This window comes from Poecilia mexicana, unplaced genomic scaffold, assembly GCF_051168715.1.
Source record: "Poecilia mexicana isolate PSO_F unplaced genomic scaffold, ASM5116871v1 scaffold_3, whole genome shotgun sequence".
NCBI classification, from domain to species: Eukaryota; Metazoa; Chordata; class Actinopteri; order Cyprinodontiformes; family Poeciliidae; genus Poecilia; species Poecilia mexicana.
Window position 1 is genome coordinate 22,748,865 of NW_028263372.1, and position 22,448 is coordinate 22,771,312.

General features: G+C 40.7%; 1 protein-coding gene across 3 annotated transcripts in view; it reads right to left on the reverse strand.

The window, feature by feature from the left end:
- Positions 1-22,448, reverse strand: part of gse1b (Gse1 coiled-coil protein b) — a 129,915-nt gene that overhangs the window by 44,857 nt on the left and 62,610 nt on the right. The window contains exon 1 of one of the 3 annotated variants that reach the window (XM_088004336.1): positions 3,951-4,322. The exons of 1 other annotated variant lie outside the window; for it this stretch is intronic. The gene's annotated coding sequence lies outside the window, so the exon portion shown is untranslated. Of the gene's footprint in view, positions 1-3,701; positions 4,323-22,448 lie in introns of those variants that run through there. One more of the 3 variants, XM_088004337.1, reaches the window with a different exon arrangement.

Consider the following 22,448-nt stretch of genomic DNA (forward strand, 5'->3'; position numbering starts at 1 on the left):
CATGAAAGTCTGACGAGAAAGATGAAAAATTCAACTAAAATCATTTAACGTAATTCATAATTATCTGTTTTGCAGATATGCAGCAGACACTTATCTTGATCTGACATTTTGACAAAGTCCATCACTACATAAATGAAAGAGGGCTCCAAACTCCCGGGCCTTGACTTTTCCTGAAGCTTTATCGCTCTACAAAATAACGAGCCACAGCAAACAAACATACGGAGCTTGAAGGTAGCAGTGATATTAGAGATGCACAAATCAGGCTTTTCCAGACTAACACTGATTTCCTGTCTTCTTTAAAGTCTGACGTGCCGGTTCAGTTTTTTTTTTTTTTTTTTTAAACCCAAAGGTATATAAACGCATGAGGAGAAATGTGCTGCAGGTTCCTAGATGAGTAGATTTAAATCCAAGAAATAAGAACATACAAGAATATCTCCATTTAAATATAGTAAAATTTGTTGGTTGACGTGTTTATTAACTCAAACTGGAAGTAGAAAAATATCTAAACTTTCAGTAACCTGTCAGAGCGCATCAAGAGAAAACAGGCAAAGCTCAATTTCTTTGCATAGATTGGTGCATATGTAAGTGACGTGAACCCCCCTGAAGATTCAGTTTAAAAACAAACATGCTAAATATTGTGAGTGAGCCCCTGAATCTTAAGTTAAAGTGACAAATAGATATAGTTCAGCTACATCTGTGAGGAAGACTGTGACTCAGGCCTTGGACCATGACGAATCCAACAGACCGACTCATGATCTTCCAACAAAAATCCCCAACCTTAAAAAGAGCACATAGATGTTTTTTTTCATATAAGAGACAGAAGGACAGGACAAAACAGTTTGACATGAGATGATATTCAAGAAATCAGTCAGTTACAATGTAGTTACAGTATATATTTCAAAGATTTGCAGATGTAATTTCTATGATCAAGTGATCATGTTCTAAAATTAGGTCAAGCTTCATGAATGTCTGAAGAGGGTCGTAACTTTGCCGCTTAGAGAAGTTATATTATTACTCTTGATTAACATGCAATTTAGGACTGCTGGCCTTTAAGATATGCTGCAAATAGCATGAAGTAAAAACTAGTGATAAAATATGCAGAATAATACAGACAAACAAGCCTGTAGCATTTCAAACATGCTAATCTGAAGTTGGTTCACATTGCCTAGGGAATCACAAAAGGTTACAAAGTTACCACAACTGTAAAGATGTGGCAAAGGTACAGGTAATTCAAGTGGCATCAAATTTATCAACAAACCAATTTATGAAACTGCACAAACTGTAACACTATGTCATCAGCAGTAGCAAACTGACTAAAACAAGAGAGCTTTGTAGGTTTACTTACACCTTTCATGTATCATAGCAGCTTTGACACATTTAATAATTCAGAAACTTAATGGAATGTCATTAAACAGTGATATTTGTCCAAGCATATGAAAAATTTGGATTTAAATTGCAGTGTTTGTGAATATAAATAAAGCTGGAAACTCAATCCCAACTACATGAATCCACAAAATCACAACTTGAGACTTCCATTTCAAGCATACAACAAACATTTCCAACAAAATATCATGAACACATAAATAAAGCCGGTAGAAAACTGTAGTTTGTTTCCTAAATGGCTTCCACTTACTTTTCTAAAGACTGTTTAAGACGCTGTTAGTTTCCAGAACGACGTTGATCAAGAAATCACCCTGTTGGTGTAGTGTAAGGTGCCAGGTTCAGTGTTTTTAACACATGTGGAACTTCCTGTGTGAAAGAAAACAAAATAATCTAGCAGTGCCACCGGATGCCTTCTGTAGCAAAGGGGAGAACTAAAGTCTAATTTTGACCTCAGCTGCAAATAAATTATGACATGGTTTCATAAAGTTCTTCATACCACACATATGTATTAATAACTGCCCGACATACGTTAGGAAAAACTGAAATTCACACTGAAACACCACAAACTGGTAAACGACAACAAAAGGCTCATTTGATAAAAATAATGCATGTATGTTATATATGTATATATTTAAAGCATAAACTAAAATATTCTAATGTTGAACTCATACTTAGAACGAATGAAACAAGAAATCTGTTACCGTCCTTCGCTGTGTACCGTCAGTATTAAAAGTGTATAGGTGTTTTGTTTATGCTCCAAATACTTGATGGGTGATTATGCTACTGGTTGCATTATGCCCTCAAAAATTCAGAATATCTTTCTTTATTATTTTTGTTTCATTCCTGTTAGCAACATAGCCAGGTTTTATTGTGAAAGAATATTCTCAGCTGCTGTTTTCATGGGTGAAATTATGATACTCTACAATAATGAAAGTAAGTGACTTTTCACTAAGCAAAATGGCCTTTACAAGTCAGTCACAGTGGTTGCCACACCTTTCAGTTTCTAGCCACCAAAATCAAAATCTTGTGAGTTGACTTTTTGAAGAGCATACAAGTAATACTAATAAGTCAATTTAACAGGCATATTTTGACAGCACAAACCACGTCAGTGTTTTAATTAGTGTTACTTTTAAATGTAACTTGTACGATTCTTAGCATGAATATACTTTTTATTTTTTGTTGCGTACTTTGATTTCTTCACAGAACTTTTAGATCCAATACATACTCTGATTTACAACCCAAACTCCTACTTTGGGAACCACTGAATTAACTGGCATTTATTCCAGTGACTAAACTACATAACTTATAAATCAAACATCAAAAATGTATAAATCACTTCATTTGAAAATCAGTTTTTTGGGGGGCTTTTGGTTGCAACTTCTTACAGGTTTAAATATAAAATGATTAAAATAAATTATCCAAGTATTTCAGCATTCAACCTGACATATTTTGTAGCCCACGCATTTGAAAGCTTGGCAACATTTGAAAGTTATTTTAATTCTCTTTAAAGTAAAAAATAATAATAAGACCGTTTTAATAATATTGTTAACACACCTAGTGAAATCCTACAGAAAAAGGCTCCAATTTCCTCATCAGGAGGAGCTAAAACACATAAGGTTCCTCCTGGCTGCAGGAAACCTCAGTGTGCTCAGTAACGCCTGTTGCTTCGCTGCTGTTTGCAGACCGTGTTTTAAACCTGGAGTGTGTGACGAGTCTGATGAGTGGTGGGTCTCTCACTCTCGGTGTGTGTTCACTACAGAAGCAGCTGTTGAACGCGCCTGCGGTTCTAAAGAAGTGAAGGAGCGCGTGGGAAGTGATTCAACACGGTCCACCTGCCACGCGCACGCGCCTGACACACACTCACAAAATACATACACACACACACAGCTTCTACCCCCAGGGTCAAATCCCGCATCCCGGGAGCACCAAATGGTCAAAACGTGTCACTGTAACAGTCAGTCGCAATTACGCTGAAGAAATGCCCCTGTCCGTCTCCTCTGTGGGAGCACCTCAGAGCAGACAATTTTAATGGAGCCAGCCTGACTGGAGTCTCCGCGCTACCAAGAAGGCAAACAATACAGTTTTTACACGAACAAGCGCAGACAGTTAAAGGCGGACAAACACTCCTTTGGGCTGGTGCTTGACATATAAATCGGCACAGTTCACCGGTAACATTGTTACAAGTTAATTTGAAGGGTGGGGGTCGCCCGCTATTCTTTCTAACCCCTTTTAGATGTTGTGCGCTTTCAAACACGACCACATGAAAACCCTCGGCGCTAAGACAGACAAACGTGAAATAAAAACGGGTAAATGGTCACCTGAAGGCACCGGAGCGGCTCTTTCTTTCTTTTTTATCGCTTCTCTTTCTTTCACACGTCAGAGCGCGCGCGCGCGCGCGCGCGAGACAAGGGCTCATGCACCGACCTTCGGAAACACACACACCCGTTTCCTCGATATAGTAATGACTTCCTCAACAAAACCCCCGCCGTATGCTCGCTCGTTCACACGAACAACCTCCAGGTTAGAAAACACAACCCAAGTAACAAGATTTACACAGAATCACTCACCGCAAACAGATATGGGGTTATTCCGCCGGTGTTCATAAATTAGTCAAAAATAATAATAATCATAACAAAAATTCTCCGGTTAATAGTCAAAGCTCGGATCCATCTGCCCCGCGTCGAGAACAACCACTCGGCACTTAATGTTGTCACGCAAGAAGCTCCAACGCCCAGCGAGGCCACAGGGACTGAGTAGAGCGCAGCAGACCGCCGAGGAAAGGAGAAGAGAGGCGGCCGGCTGCTGGGAGCCGGGAGGTGGAGCTTCCGCTCCGGCGGGGGCCGGACACTCGTGGGAGACAAGACGAGTCGGTGGCCGGAGCGGACTGTAGGGGGGGTAGGGTTGAAGCACCTGCTGCCCCTCCCCAGACCACAGGGCTCTCCCCGCATCATTTTATTCACAAAATGCCTCACCCATGTCAAGCCAGAAAGAAAACAGACACTTCCTGGGCATTTAAATCAAGAAATCTAAGTCTAGGCCTTTCTTCATCTACTAATGACAAATGACAGGAAACATAAGAAATTAATTTTTCACATTCATCAAGCGTGGTGAATAATTCAAAAGTGCATGTGTGTTCTACTGATGTTTTTACAGGCAACATTAATTATTTGTGTTTATGTCCTCATATTTTATGCTTTGCTTATTTTATGCTTTTTCAACACGCAGGCAGTGCCAACCTAAAGCATACCAGCAGAAATTACAACAGTGAACTTAAAGTCCACTCAGACGCAATATAATGTATTATATTGTAATACAGTTGTAATTAAGGGGGAGGGGAGGAGTTATGCTCCCTCCAGTCAAAGCCTTACAGCTGTGTTCTGTCTGTAAACAAGAGTGTCCCTTTTTTGAGAGATGTCCAACGTCCAGTCTATAGTTTATCCTTATCTTGCCACACTTAATTGAATTTCAAACCAACAATCCAGCTATCAACTGTGATCGATACTATGGGATACCACAGAGTTGACATCTACAACAATGATGTGAGGATGACAGGAAATTACATCACTTTTGGGTTGATCCTAAAGTTGCATCCTGGTTTGTAACAGATAAGGACCAACAGCCACCATAGAGTAGTTAAAAGGAAAGCGTAGTTCTGGTAAGTGTCCACAAGGGGACAGTCTGCTATAAAAAGCACAGACTTTTCAACTGAGTCTGAACCTCTGTGTGGCTTATCAATTGTTTTCCTGTGGATTAGATAGCAGAGACTGCACAGGCTGTAAAATCAAAGCCACACTTGTAAGCACTAAATGCAGGGTTTTGTCCAAATGCCAAGGATGAAAATATAGGGATTAAGCAGGTAATGACTAGTAAGGTGGGATGAAGCCCTTTGTATGTTGTTTGGCGAATTTGCTAAATGCATGATGCATTGGATCAAATGTGAGCTTAATTGCATTTTGTTTGTGTCCCCTGGCCTATTAGAATTTTATGAATTTACAGCGAGCACAGCAGGAGATAGGCAAACACCATTAAACTAAAGACAGCAATCCTCTTAACGCAGCACACATCCGTTTTGAACCTTCTGGTTTCTCCCAGCTTTTGTACAATATCCTTTACCTCCGCTTCAATTGAGTGACGGAAAGAGCTGCAACAAGACATGCTAAATAAAAATGGAGCTCGGATGGACCTTCAGTCTAGGCACAAATAAAATCCCCTCTTCAGCTTATGTACTCAACGATACCAAAAATGTGGTAAACATAAAAAAAAAAAAAAATTTACATACTTTTTATAATCTTGTCCAATTATGTAAATTTGTTTCTTCTTTCATATCACAAATTGCTTGCATTGTATTAGCCTTCAGTTATTTAATTAGATCTTTCTGTCAGGAATATACGCAAAATTATCATCTCTTGCATCACAATGCAACTCATTACCACATTTTGCTGTATGAGGAGTGTCAAATCACCATGCCTAAATGTGCTAATAATCTGAAATAATTACATTTTCAATTATATTTACTAATACATGTTTTGAAGATACAGTGACACTAAGCTTAGCTGCCAATCCAGGAGCAAACCAAGCAGAGGCAAAAAGTTTCATTAAGACGTACAGTGCAGGTTTATATGATCCAAAGTGTGATTTTGCATCTGTAATTGTCCCCATTCCCTGATTTTATTGTGCAGTTTTTCCTTCTCGCTGCATATAACTGCAAGGAGTCAGCATTTAGCACGAAGCATAATTAACATTTGACTAAAGGAGTGTGAAAACAGCTTTGAAATGCCTGGCCCATTTAGATACGGAGTGGTTAAACATTTGCCTTTTTGCCGACAGTTTCTGGCGTACTTTCAAAAACACACATTTAAACTGTGGATCTTTCACAGCTTAATTACTCAGCTGCAGGTGTACGGCTGTCTAACTACAGGAATCTGCAGGGTGTTCCTCCTCTTCTCCTCCTCCCGTTCTCCTGTACAAGCCTTCCTTCTTCACCTTCTCCACCTTCTTCGCCTGACACTGATCTCCACCCTCCAACCCACTCCTACCGTCCTATCCCTCACTCATTTAACTATACTCGCCATTTTCACGTAATCTCAACACTGCTCCCTCCTCCTCCTCATCCTCTGCAGCCCCTTGCTTCCTCTTGCACCACCTCCCTTATTCTCCTCTCCCCAGCTCACTCCCTCTCTCTCAGCAGCGGACCTGGCCTTAGGCATCGTTAGCTTAATTTAATAAAGGGGCTTAAGCTTTTGAGAGGCTTTTCAAGGATCTGACTGCTGTTACATTCATTACAATCTATCAGCCACCAGAGACACAGCCTTGTTGCATGGCTGAGAAGGGGAGCAAGTGTGTGTGTGTGTGTGTGTGTACTTGGCGTGTGTCTGTGTGAAAGGGGAAGTTATACTAATATTGCTTTTAATTATTAAAGCCACAGCAGAATCATGCTCTTTGCTCTATTCCCTCGTGCTCTGGCGGGTAAAACCTCATGTTTTGCAAAGGTCACTGTACAGCTTGTCACAGAATACATATGTTTTTGTCAACATGGGCAATTTGTACATGTATCAAAGATTATGGCCCTAGAAAGCAATATGTGTTTGAAGAAGTAAACACTCCCTGTCAAAAAATGTTTCTGAATCCTTTAAAAATAGCAATAGCAGAACAACTGCCCCTTACGTCTATGCTTGCCTCCATTATGCTGTTGACAAGTGGCAGCTTACGTAGCCTTTGCCACAGGAGACGCAAAGGCAGAGTGGACAGGCCAGAAAGGACTTCATCCACCTCCTTCACAGATCGCTTACCATGGAAGATATGCTGGGTCTTGCAAGCAAAGACCAGCAGCTGTGTGCATAAGAGATTGTGTGAGCGAGGGCTGGAAGGCAGGAGGACTACCTATATGAGGAACGCGTTCTAGATTCTTTTCATGCAGCCTGATATTAAATTAAGGAGAGAGGAGAGAGGTAATTAACATGCAGATCGGCTGCTGCACAGAAGACAGAAGAGGGTCTGAACAAGTGGCAGGTTAACTGGAAAACAGAGGCAGCACAGTGAGAAGAACGACCTGCACTGTTGCTCAACTCACTCTTCCGATGTCACACGTCTTAGCAGAGCAGTCCTACACAGATGCACGAGGAATTAAAATGGTTTGTACAATGTTGTTGTTGTTATTACTTTGTTTACGGCTTGTTTATATTATTTTTTTTCTTTACCAAGTCAAAAAATAGAACATTATGTTTGTTGCTTTTGCAAAAACCTTTAAGTTACTTTCTACTTAATGAAATGATCAATGAAAGGAAAATTCCATTTGATCACAATAAACATTCGGAAGAGCTCCGTGCAGATAAATATGTATGCATTTATCTGGGAGCACAGTACAAAACTGAACGTATAATGCCTTTTTTTAGACTTCACATGTGCCTTTAATGACAGAGACAATCAGTTTTTTGACATTTAAACATTTTCAATACACATTTTTTTGTACTGATTTAACCGAGACCTTTTCCCCTCTAAACCAAACACCCCCCCCCCCAGGTTTATTCTAACTGACAAATACACATGGCCAATCAGAAGTCACCTCTGTTTGCTTCAGCTCATCAGAATAGCAGAGGATTGGTCGTCTCCAAGCTTGTGTGTGCTCGAGAAGTCTTTGAGGAGATTAGATGAGTGTTGCGCCGTAATCTCTCTCGTGTTTATTTTACATGGCTGTAAAAACGCTGCTTATCTGCCCCTCGCCTTATTTACTTGCAAACACACGCTGTGTTTCTGCAGGCTAAGGCTTACTGTTAAACCGCGGCAAAGATAGCACAACAAGGACAATAAGGAAGTAAACCTGATAGATACATGGAGAAGTGCAACAAAGATGTGAGTTTAACAAGGGAGACGAGAATGAGGTTGTGTGGAGTGAAAATGTGCGCTCCCTCCCAACGGTGTCCAACGATCTGGGTGTCTCTGCGTGTGTGTGAGTGTGTATATATGTGTGTGGGAGCAACAGGGGAGTGTGGTGAGGCCTATTAACAGACGTAGCGGTAATAGGCATGGGGAGCCAGGATGTGTCTGAGCCACTGACCTGCCCATTAGCTCTCTCCAGTCCGCTAAGCCCTCGCATCGATCACCCAACCACACATCATTGATCTGGAAAACCAGGCAGGAGCGCACTACTCAGGCACACACAGATCGGTGTTGCTGTGTGTGCGTCAGAAGGAAGACAGGTTGGCCTTGTGTCTTTAATTTTCCTGAATGTTCATCAACAGGCCTCTGGGTCTGAGTGGACACACCAATATCCGTTACTAGGAATCGCAACGCCTGCTGTATCATTCGTCCTATTATTCAAATGTATTCCACCTTTCCACCAGTCTGCCGTGATGCAATTAACAATGTACACTCGTCTATTAGCCACGCTGGCATAAGCTAATTGTTAGCTGTCACTGTGAATGTTCAGAGCACACAGACACCCTTAACCCTTCTCTACGCACATTGTCCACACATGCAGCACAAGCCAGAAGAGGTCTACAGTATGTTGTGTTAACACACTTCCTGCGCTTTCTTGTCTTGTTCACCTGTACCTGGATGCAGGTTGTGCTCTAATTATCATAGCTGATAGTTAAGAGATTAGTCATTATGAGCTGCTAATTAGATCAAATTGCTTTTTTTACCACTATGGTATAAGTAAATCAACACTTGCGGCTCCTTTCAGTAAAGCAGATGAAGCACCAGATTTTATGATGTAAAAAATTGAACAAAGTAAAAACTGAGGGGAAGGATAGAAGCAGAGCCACGCCATAAAAAAAAAGGTGGTAACAACAGGAACACACCTGTCAGGCACCAGCAGAGGACGATTTATAGAGGAGGGAGAGGAGGATTTCATGCAAATGCTGAGTTATGTTTATGCAAATAAACTCAATATTCTTACTTTAAGCAAATGTCTTAATGGTTGGGAGTAAGGTTATAACGACCTCGTGTTTTACATTTCAACAGCCATGTCCTCCATACTGACCAGCAGCCCCTACGTCCCTAAATGTGTAGGCCCTCCTTTTGCTGCCAAAACAGCCCTGACCCATCAAGGCATGGACTCCATGGGACCCCTGAAGGTGTGCTGTGGTGTCTGGTGCCAAGATGTTGGCAGCAGATCCTTTAAGTCCTGGAGGCTGCAAAGTGGATTGAAGCTGTCCAGCACGTTCCACAGTTGCTTGATTGAATTAAGATCTGGGGAATGATCCTGGATGGGCTAAGTCAATACCTTATACTTAAACTTTGATGATATCAAAGCCATTCCTGAACATTTCTTGTTTTCTGGTATATCGCACCGTCCAGCTGAAAGAGCCTGCAGGATTCAGTAGATAGAGTTTATATGAACGGCTATATGCATGGTCTTCAGAAATGTTTAGGCAGGAGCTGGCAGTGAAACGTCGAGCCACGCGGACAGCAGAACAAGAGGCTAACTATCAAAACATGACCCAAAGTGCCAGAGCCCCTTCTGTTGGCCTGCCTGGTTCTCATAGTGCCTCCTGGTGCCATGTGTTCCCCAGGTATGGGATGTATCCAGCCATCTCCATGACATAAAATAAAATGTGATTCACCAGGCCAGGCCACCTGCCTCTGTTGCTCTGTGGTCCAAATCTCACATGCCCAGATTCAGCCTGGGCATCCTGACAGGTGTGTGGCTATAAGCATCAAGCTGCATTGCACTGCACAGTCATACGCCTTTTTACATAACTTCTTCACCAATTTAGACTACAGCAGCTCGTCTGTGAACACCACAAAGGAGGAGATGTTCTGACCTATTTATTTAGCCGTCACAACAAGGCCCTTGTCAGAAACGTTCCTGCCTCTAGCGCATCAGTTTTGAGGATCAAATGTTCATGTACTACCTATTATATTCCACCCATTAACAGGTGCCATGATGAAATACAAATCTTTTTTTCCCCACTTCACCTGTCAATGATTATCATGTTATACTTGATCACTGTTAAAGTATTGGAATAAACAGATTTCAAAGGCAAAAAAATCAATCAAAAAAGACACTAACAACCTTTTTCTGCTTTCTTCTTCATGATTATTTCTGTCCTCATCTATGATGGATCTACAGCAAATTAATATGCTGTTTTCATTACCACAAAATATAATAATTGTTGATGGTGCTTTATTTAAGCTACTTTTTGATTTAAATACCACAAGGTTGGCAGCAACCTGGAAGGCTCCAACTTTCAATGTTAACGGATGTGCCCTGGTTTCAGAAAAAAAGGACCAAAATAAACTCGGAAGACAGAGGAGGTGCCCAGAAAAGAAATGTGTGTCTCAGACGTTTTTTTTGTTTTATGGATGCAGCACAAAATGCTTACAATTCAGCAAAAGAACAGAGAAAAAGACAAAGATGAATGAGCTGTAGGTGGTGAAACATTTATTGTAAAGAATGACTTGTAAAGTATGGTCTTGTCTTTTACTCCAACAGATTTCAAGAAAGACTAAATTAATGACCCTAACGGATGAGACAGGAGTGTTATGAAAATCCCCCCCAAAGGATAACCTTTGTCAGTTTTTGTTTAAATGAATATGTAACCCATAAAACCTGCAGATCTTCTCAATTATCTCCACCTTCTCACATAAACTCCCCATTTCTTTCACCCACTCCCACAAGCCCACTTATCCAGAGACAGATGGCACAGGGATGATGGAAACCAGACCAATTATTTATCTAATTATGACTTATCACCTAGCAGCATAATCCGCTGTACTGTCTAGGTTGGGTATTCCTGTTGGGCAGATAACTGGAGCTTAGGTAAAGTTACTCCGCTCAAATGTTTTACAACTATCAGCTTTTTTATTTATTTGATTTTTTTTTAAGTCTTAAGCTACACTTTTTAAGTTTTTTAAAAACTTAACTTTTTTTTTTGTTTTAGCTACACTTCTGTGGTATTTTATGTATGCGATTATTTTACTTACACATCTAAATAGATGTCGGTCAAAGTAAATAAGTCACCTTATGTTACCTTTTACACATCGTACAGCTGAGCATAGGAAGCGGTGTTTTACATCATTTAGCAGCAGATATATTCACAATCTCTGTCTATTATTATGCACAAAGCACAGAGTGGTAAATGCATAGGAAATAAAGAAAGGGAGGAAGAGATAAATGTAGCAGGAGCCAGGGTGAGTTCAAGCCCATGCTAATAGGGTAATTGCATTGATTTCCATTTAGCTGCACTCTCTGATGTTATTTACAGCGCTTAGTCCTGCAAACACCCCCCAACCCCTTCCTCCTCTCCCAGTTTGCTTTTAACCAGCTGTGACAAGCTGTCAGCCCCTTTTCCTTCAACACCCTGCTCCTCTTCACCCTTCTCACAACTGCCAAAACAGACAAATACATTATTAGGCCATTAATAGTGGTCATGCTTACACGTCCCCTACGTCCTCATTCATTCCAACATCACAGTTTCTCTTTCCTTCTCTCGTTCTCAGGCCATCTGGCATGAGAACTGAGCTGCTTTGAAGTGGCTCCCCGAGTCCATCCAGTCTGAGAAGTGCCTGTGTGTGTGGTGCCACGAAAGGTCAGCGGGGTCTTTCTTGGAACAAAGTGTAAGAAAACCGAAAGCCTTACAAGTGTTAACATTAAACTATTGACTTGTAGGTCAAGGTGTGTTTCACCCCTGAAGGACTTTTCACAGGAGGTCATGGAGTCTTAGTAATGAGAGATGGGAAACCACTGAATTTGACAGATAGCATAGATTTAGCAACACTGTTAGAGGTCCGTCTTTCCTTTTCTTTGTACAACAATAGGCAATATGAGAACAAGAGAGAGACTGCATGAGAATGAGAGTAAGCAATTAGCATGCGGCAGACTGTGCGCTGCATTAGTACTATATTAATGTGGTGGTCACATCCAGGACAGAGACGGAGTGCATTAAGCTCATCATCACTCTTCTGCACAGATCAAGGACTCCACCGAATCCCACAACCGACCACACCGGTTAAAGAGCAGCAGGAGATGAGGCAGATTTTATTGTGTATGGTGTACAAATTATGTTTTAGGCTTGTTTGTGTACAGTCACAGAGTGTCAGTCTGCATGCACGAGAGTTTTGCACCTAAATATCTGTCATGAAAAAGGAGGAGCCTGGATAAATTGCTGTGCAAGCTTTCACACATATGCAAGGTTACATGCATGATTATAGTACACTTAACCAGTTAAAATGCAATAGAGATTTGCGAAAGCCATAAAACGCTAAGGCCAGTAAATTTTATTGCATGTTAAAGCACAGATGGCAGGACCTTTTTGTCACTGTTTAGTCTCTGAACAGGATCTGGAACATTTGCATTTCTATCTGTGAGAGAGACATCTGTAAATACAAAAAAATTAAACATAATAATAATAAATATCTGCTTTGCAAAAACACCAAGGGTAATAATAAAGAGCAAGCGCAAAACAAAATTAAAATCGGGGTAAGGTTACAAATGTCCCTCAAGATGAGTATCAGGGTTTTCAAGTGATGCATTGTTGGCAGCTAAGGACGTTTTTGAAGGACAAAATATAGTTTATTATATATATATATATATATATATATATGCAGTTAATCCTGCAGTTTGCAGTTCTAAGACTTTGTGAATGAGTTGTTGATGAACTCTTGAAATAATTTTCAAAGGTTCACCTGTGTCTTTTCTTTTCTTTTTTTTCTTCATTTTGTTGACTGTGATGGATCTCAAAGCTTTACAAATAGGTGTTTGGCACCCTCTCCAGACTAATACATGTCAGTCACTCTGTTTTTCATCTATTCCTGTATTTCTGAAGAGGACATGCAGAAGCTGGGTGTCTCCAGAACACAAATGAAGACTGATTCTGAATTTGCAAGACATATGGCAGACAGAAGATATGTGATGGCCAGGAGTTGACCTTAAACAAAACCTCGAGGAACTGGGTGTGTCAGCAAGGTCAGTTGAAGTGCATCTCTTCTGGAGCATTTGATGTGGTTACCAGTCCAAACTACATGACAATGATGAATATGAAAACAATGTGTAAGGACAAGCAAAAGCACTGCATTCCTTAGTGTAATGAAAATACCAATACAGGGTGTAATTGTGGAAATTACAGAATGATTAGATTGCAGGTTTGCAGAAGTAAACTCCGCATGGCAGAGATAAATGCATGTACCAGAGGTAAGTTGTTCAAAAACTATTTAGTCTGATGAAGACAGAGAACAAACACACAAACAAACAAATAAAAAAGAAAAACCAGTGAGCATATGCAGTTTGTGTATCTAGTATGATTACATTTACAATGAGAGGTTGTTTAGCTTTGTTAAGCTGCGGGAGGCACGTTGCTCAAACGTGGATCCAGTTAACCATTTATTGAGGGGGAATACCTACAACCAGCAAGGCGTTTTCTTTTGTATTTCTTTCTCTTCTGATGGGAGTGACTCCTCTCCAGATAAAAACATTTACAACCATTAGTGGTTACTCAATGGCTTAACGGAATGAAAGTGATCAAATGTGCCATGCAGATGTTACATAAGATGAGCACTTATGAGAAATGTTGTGACAATGTGTTAGAGATCAGTAACACACGGAACACATTTTGAAATTAAAAAGATGTTTCATGAACAGAAGAAACAATTCATAGACAAAACTGAAGCTAGTGTGGCAGCAAACAGTTAAACTTTACTGAGATATTGGGCCTGTTTGTACATGCATTCATGTACGTCACTCTCTCTGCAAGTTCAGAAAATAATTGTTGATCATTAAAGCTACTAGCAAGACTTTTCCGTTAAATCAACCCGATTCACCTTCAATACAGTTTTTCACATGTCACTGTGAGTTTTTCTGGAAATTTTTAATTTTGCTCTTAAGAATTTATTAATGAAGGTGAAATCTACCCTCTAAAAACATGTTTCTGTTCACAAATGGTTCTGATGACATAAGAGTCAAAATGCCTCTGATCAGAGTTCTTTAGATTACATTTTTATGTTTGTTTTTTGCTCGTTGTTTGGATTTTTTTTTTAATCAAATTTCTCTTTTAAAGTTGTTCACTTGTATTCTGTTTGGCTGTAGAGGTTTGAGCCAACGGGACAACAATGTATGGATTTATACTGAAATACTTTGAAGTGGACAGACATTGCCAGACTTCAATATCCAAGATCCATACTTGGATATCATCTTGAGCAAAGTTGCTAAAAACAATCCATACGGTCTGGTCAATAAGTTTACATTAAAGGGATTTTTAAGTCCCTACAATATTTAGATATATTTAGAGTCAAACCGTTTCAAAAACTGATAGGCTGGACACTTAAAACATAAAAATAAAATCCTCAAATGCTTTAGAATCGGTAAAATATCTCAAACATTTCAACTCTATCATAAGATTCACCAAAGCAACTTCATCAGTTTTATTCCTGTGCTCTTGTGATGTCATCGTCCTAAACACGGAGAAAGCAGCACGAGCTTTTGACCCGTTTTAGGACTGAGCATTTTTTTTTTTAAATCCCGCAGTTTAAATTGATTAAACAACATTGTTTTCATTGTGAGTGTACATTTGTTAGTGAAAAATGTAAAACTGGATAGAGTCTTAAACTAGTGCAGACTGATGTGAAAAGGGGGGGATCTAAAAGTACATAGTTGTAAGAGCTAAACAAAGCTATTTAATCGAGAAAACACAAATGGGAAAAATGTAAGAAACGTTAAAGAGTAAAGAAGGATAAGGGGAAAAATCATTAAAAACAGCTACAGTGAAACCTGGTGAACACTTAGTTCTACTTCACTACAAATCAGATCCTCAATCTTACTTTTGCAGAGCAAATCAAACAAACAAACAAAAAAAAAACACATACAGAAGTAACCCATACCGTAGATTGTTCCAGATATTTCTGAGACTTCCAGCTGTAAGACCATCAGCAGCAACTCTTTCACTGTATTTTTTTCTCTACTTTGTATTTGCTAAGCGTATTCTCATTTCATTAACAATGCTCTGTGTGGGCAGTACAGTGACTTGATGTTAACACTACAGGGACACTTAGTGTATGTGCTATGCATACAGAGAATTGTAACACAGAGAGTTTAGAGTTTATCTACATGATGCTGCAGTACAAGAAGTGGCCACAGAGTTTTCCATTATACCTTACTTGTGACATGGCTATACAGACACAATATGGGATCATCTGGACTAATTAGTATCACAAACAGTTTCAGGGATAATCCAGTAAATACAACATTTGTAGATGGTGTATTGTTTAAGAGGTCACTTCATAACCTTCCCTTAAAGTTGCTCAGGGCCAAAGGCAGTCTAAGAAAAAGGCAGAAGTTTCTTTAATTTTAGCCTAATCCATTAACTGTACTTCCTACTTTCTTTTCTATTTATCCCCCTTTCATTTCATTTAATTAAATATTGAAAGTCCATTTGCTGTGTAAAGCATCTTTCCTCCAGCTATTGGAAGCATCTTTTTCATCTGCCAGGTTGCTTTCTTCCTTTTAGTCTTTGAGACATTGAATTAATTCAGCCGATAGAAACACAACCGTACAGCAGAACATAATAATGCCGGTCTTATATTGTGCTATGCAAAGAGCTACCTGTGCTAGCAGAGGGGCTACTATAAATTTGCTTTTACAAGCAAAATTAGCCTTGGTGCCTCCTAAAAAGCCGAAAGCACGTGTAAAGATTAGGACACTGTACGTTTGGTGTAGGTATGTCCTTTCACTGCCCCTCCCTGCGTTACTTTCCTTCTCCCTAGGGGCTCAGGCAGCAAAGTGAGAACGGTACAGTAAGACGATGAGGGAGGCTAAGGCGCTTCTATACCCTGCAGAACGCACATGCTCAAAGGGATAAGCTACGGGCTAGTCCAGATCCTCGAAACACGAAAAACACGAAGAAGCAGACGTTACACAGCCGAAGCTCTCGTCTCGGTGCTAATCAAGCAGGGGAAAAGAGGGAGGGAGGAAGACGAGAGAATGGGGGGATTTAGTTTCCATCTAAAGGATGAACACGCCGTCTCCTCCTCTAGGTTAGAACAGACTCTTGCATTCCCTTTTGCCTCCGATCGCCAATTCAGCCCACTTTTCAGCTCAGTCAGTGTGCCCTCAAAACACCCACCATCATTGGACAACTGGGTTTCTGACGACGGATACATGAAGTGTTTTGTAACACTTTGCATTCCAAAGCAACATAAGCTATGGCTACGAACACTGGAAACACATTCTTCAAGCCAAGCACACACTTCACACTCCTCCGACACACTTTTCCCATGCAGATGGTGTGTTTAAAACCAGCAGGGACGGTCTCTGCATGTGTGTGCGCGTCGGCGATATGCATGCAAACCGGTCGGCGTACCCTCGACATCTCACCTGGGGGACAAGGAATTAACACGAGCAAATTTCTCCGCGCTCATTTTTGTTTTGATGGTAACAAGACCATCTGCTTGCCATCCTGCTCCACCGAGGGGAAAAAAATAAAATAAATAAAGAGAAGCGGATTGCACTGCAGTCGAGCCCGACGGCCCTTTTCTCTTCACCACACTCTAGATCTCATCTACACTCACTCCAACACAACGAGGGGCAGAGATAACACCTTAAGGCCATAGTGTTGCTGCCCCCATTACCTCCTCCTCTGTGGATTTCCGATGAAAAAGGGTGACTGATCAGAGAAGAACATCACAAGCACTTTCATCCACAATAACGCATAAAAGAGGAGCAGCGTTCATCTGAAGCACAAAAATTAAACTGTCAGTTTAATTTGAAAATCAAAATTTAGCAAAAATAAAAAAAATCTCAAGCAAGTTTAATAAATTCAAGCTTGTTTGGCAAGCAAAAAAAACAAACAAAAACAGATCTAAACAGGAGACATGATGCATTCACAGACTAAAGCCAAAATAACAACCCAGTGTATGCAACAGAACGTTGATTTTACGAAGTCAGTCATTGGTTTGAGCACTCCCATACTGAAGTCTGTCACCTGCTCAGGTCATATTTGTCTTAACAGCATCCATTTTAGTTGTGTTTTTATACAAGTTAGTGGACCAGCACAGTGTATTTCTGAGTTAAACATAAGTGTAATTCACATCCCTGGGTCTCTTCCTAGTTGGTAGCAGACTGCACACAACGAGACGAGTAGATTACAGTTAAAAAGGTGCCACAAAAGTAGAACTATTAGAACAGCAGTGAAAATAAAACATTAGGTGTTAGACCCGGACAGTTCGTAGACCCTGGGGCTTTAGCTTGTCGCCAGCGGTGATCAAAAGAGAATCCCTAAACAAACATGTATAAAATGTTCGTTTCACATGCAAATCCAAAAAAATAAAAAATATAATGCTGAATCTGACTGATGCCACTCCCCTCGTTGGGTAGCTGTATTAATATCCTTATGTGTGTGCCAGTGTCATCTCATGCTGAAAAGAGACTCTGATACAGAATGCAGCAAGGACTGCTTAATCTATAATCACAATATTAGTGTTTGCAAAGGGCTGGTTCTGTTGCAATATTTGTCGGTTATTATTTTTGAGGTTTTATGAATAAACATTTTTTGCACATCGATAAGATATTCGGTCTGTTGGATGGAGTTTCTCTCCTGGCACAGATGACAACACTCATGGTTTTAAAGGTCACAGAGAGCACTAAACGCAACAGTGGTTTTAATCCAGTCTTCTATTGTTGCACAGCCACCCTCTTGAAAAAAGTCTTTATTCACTGTTGTTCTCAGAAACAATAGTCTCAATTAATATCACACTCACCAAAATAAAATACAAAAACTTTCATTCGTTATTATTCGTCTGCAACAACTACGGCTACAGCAGCCAATAGTGATTGGTTTTTTGAGTCTGTTATCAAACATATTTTGAATAAATTGGGATCAACCAATGTATTCAAAATAAATAATGACCATAGTGACTGACAGGACTTTTTGCAAAAAATGAGTTGCCCACCCCGATGTTAGACTGTAGTGTTGCCCTATGACACTATGTGGTCTGACACAGCTGACCACGAATAAATACAAGCATTTGCAAGTTGGCAAAGTCCCAATTGCTTTGTGCAAGCGAGCATGGGAGCCATGCCAGAGCCTTAATTCTCTTTACTAGCACTGAAATGAAATCCTCCACTTTTCCCGCTGTATTTGAACAAAAATGAAAGAAAACTTACAACTCAAAACAAGCGTTTCCATTCCAACCCAGCTTTTTGAAATGCACATAAAAACATGCTGAGGAGAAAAAAACACAAGAACTAATTTTTACGTGTGTGTTTGTCCGTGTATTAGGATACAGATGGGGTCCAGTAGGCTGTTAGAAACCCTCTTTGACAGAGGCTTAACAAGGCCATTGCCTTGTGGCTCCTGCATCTGTTTCAGCATTGAGGTGCCAAAAGAGACAAACACGCAGCTTGGCAAAAGCTTACGTTTGCACCAACACACAAGCATTTCAGAACTTTTATATCATTATTGTCTTCTTTTATGTTTTAATGATAGAGTTGACCCTTTTTGTGTCATATGAAGGATTGTTTTTGCACATTTTGCTATTTAAGTAGTAGGAAGAAACAAGAAAACCAGCAGTGAAAGAAAACGTCGGATTTAATTAGCGGCTTGTTTGAAGCAAAACAGTTGAGTCCAATTAAAGTGTGTATTGTGGTGCAAAGAACTGCACATTTTAAGTACCATCTTGATAATCAAGGCTATATATTACTGCTTCAACCAGCAGAGATACTTAAACCTGGCTTCTAAACTTTGACTAACACTGGATAAAAGGAAACCATGATTATCTTTCACTGAGAGCTAGCTAAACACACGTCTATATGAGTTTTAGAGGTGTGGCTGTTTGTACAGAAAGTGAGAAAGTGGGAATGCACAGTAGTGTATTTGCAGTTGTCGGATACAGTTAAGGCCCCTCATTAACAGCCAAACTCTACAGAGGCCATTTAGAGCAGCCCAAAACTCAGCTTCGCTGCCACAAACACACGCTGTCCCTCCCTCCATCCCTCGCTCGCTGCTCCCTCCACTCCTCCTGGCAGTGTCTCCCCCTGCCGGCAGGTGCACACTCCGGTGGCAGCCAAAGTGCCAACCTGTCCTCCATATGCCCGCCTCCGCAGTGCCAGCTTATTCTTGCCACTCCCCACTAGGATTCAGCTGGCCGGCCCTCCCCAAATCTGTTCACGCACCCCACCACTTGTCCTCCCTTCCTCCACACACACACGCGCACACACACACACGCACACGCACGCACGCGCGCACACACGCACACACACACACGCACACACACACACACACACACACACACTCATCCCTTGTCTTTTTGTGTGTCTCTCTCTCGTTGGCATCTTTCCTCGTTTATCCCTTTTCTCACCTTACACTGCATTTCTCTGACCCTCATCTGATGTTCAACACTCTCTCGAGCGTCCCCTCCAAGTTGTCGAGCTTCACTGACATGAGACTCAGAGACTGGAGCGGCCACAATCAGGTTGAGGATCCACATCCATCTGAGCCGGAGTGCAGGAGAAGTGAGTGTCAGATCGATACGTAATCCCTCAACTGGTGGTGCTCTGGGATTTACTTGGAAATCTGCTTTCAAACGAGTGGCACAGGCCGATTTTTGTCACCAGCTGCTAACCCCACAGCATTGATGCAAGGTGGAGAGTGTGTTTGTATTTATGCACTGACACCAACAAACAACTTGGGCATTGACTATCACAAACGAATAAGAGCAAGACTTGCATAATCACTACAGGCTATTTCAGCAGCACAATAGTTGGGAGGATTATGCTCATGCGAGCCTGTGCACAAGAAAACAGAAATTCTGGTCAGAACAGGAGCAGAAATTTGCAAAACCATGTAGACGTAGGTGGATTTTTGTGTGCGTTTGTATATTTGTTCATTTTTTTTTATGCAGTTTTGTTGCAATAATTTGCAAATGTGATTACTTATAGGTTTTCAACATATTGCTTATACTGTAAAGTATTTAGTGGCTTCATCTGTGAAATGTGCTACATGCTAACGTTATTTACTTATTTTCCTTTTATCTCTTCCGGAGAGTGTCTGTTTTTAGATTTCTGAGGCAAGATTTCTCCAAAAATCCTGACAAGGCTCCATGTAAACCTTCAACTAATGAACTCAAATTCGAGCTGCTGTCGTGGGTGACATTGTGCTATGCACTGATATACCCAAGTTTTGCATCATCAATATCTGGCTGGTTTTTCTTCTCTTTTTCTTTTATACTTTTTTTTTTAAAACATTTCTCCTGTTTTTAAAAAGGATAGGTGCCCTAAAAATTGTGGAAAAAATAGATAAGAACAATTTTATACACGCACGCTGAAATGCAGTGAGTGAGATTTGCATGCAGTTCCTGATGCTGTGCTATTTATTTTGTGGTCGCTTTAAAGCTTTCATAAACAGAAAATGATGGAGCTGTAATCCTGTGCCTTCGCCTCATTATCCATCCGTCTCCTCCTGAGAAAATCATCTGACCGGTTCTAGAGTGTCTAATTCAGGTCACATCCATCTTCCACCATCCGCCGTCGAGCCTCTCGGCCTCGCACTCAGCACGAACGCAAATTTCCTGTGCAGCACTAATTCTGATAGGATATTAAATCCAGTCCTTGCCCCATTCAAAGCCACCATCTAAGAACGACAGACAGCGAGAGGAAGAGTGAGCGAAGGAAGATGCGGACGAGGCAGGAGAAGATTGAGAGAAGGGGTAAAGAAGAGAGAGAGAGAGAGGAGAGAGACCTCGCCTTGAGTCATCTCCTGTCATTAACAGGATGTGATGAGCTCTCGCCGCTCTCTTAATCTGCCTCCCATGATTCAATTCCACTTCCTGTGTGCCGAAAGGATGGTAGCTCGGCACCAATCATCCACACAAACAAGAGCACAACTCAGACAGCAGCATCCTCCGCAAATGAAGTGGGAGACGGAGGTTATTCATTCATTACACCCCATGACTGTACCAAATTACACCTTTCGCTAATACAACGAGGTCTTTGGCTGTTCGTTTTAACCCCATTTTAACACTGACACATGATGATATGGGCATTTGCCAACTCATCTGTGGACACCACAGCCCCCACTCTGCTTCCTCCTATAGACTCTAGATATTTCAAAGCACCCCACGTGAATAATTATCATATGTCAAACGGCCAAAAGGCTGCATATTACGGAGCAAAGATGGTGGAAAGTTATCTGTGAAGGAGGAGTGAAAACGTATTCTGCATAGAGAGGTCGTAGGTGAATGTCTGTAAAAGGAGAAGGAATAGAGGTGGACAGGTTTTGAAAGGGCAAGTGTCATCATCATATATACAAAGGCAAAGAAAATATATCACTCCTCTTCTACTTTCTCTCACCTGTCAAAACCCCACACTAGTTACAACAGGAAGTTAGTTATTATATCCCATTTATGTCATTTCCGTGCTTGTTTCACAACTGAGGGTTCATTTATTGCGCAGTAAAAAAAAAAAAAAAAGGGCAAGGGAGATCTAATTTCATCAACATTTGTCAGCTCTGGAGTGTGTGCTGATTTGAGAGGGCTCACATTAAAGTGAGACAGGCTTTATTAAAATGGTCAGGCGTGACGACTTAACTGCCTGGCCCCGGACTGGACAGCAGGTGCTTTGCCAGGGAGGAAGTGAATAAAATGTTACTGAAGCTCTGCAGCAGAGCAAAGGACACTTATCCAGTAACTGCTGGAACATCCGATGATCAGGCAGAACATTATGACCACTGATGGGTGAATTAAATAACAACGATTATCGTTATGAGCGCCAAGTGAACAATTTCTGCTCAGAGTAGGAAAAACGGGTAAATGTAATCATTTAATTAAGGGAACTGGTTTAGGACAACCCCAAAAACTGCAATTGTTGTGGGAGATTCCAACTCTGCAGTCAGGCTTTATGACTCGCATATCAATGTATTCAAGTATGAACAACAAATGTAAATTTTTAGCTAAATGATAAAAAGTCTAGTAGTTTGTCAAGGCTTCATTATACAAGGCTTAATAGGAAATGCTTTTCTGGTTAAAAGATTATTGGAAAATGTCAAGAGGTATCTAAAGTAAAGTGTAAACACTTTTGTAAAATTAGAGAAAATTGATTTAATTAGTTTCTTGGCATTTAAGTCCACCCTTTAATCTGA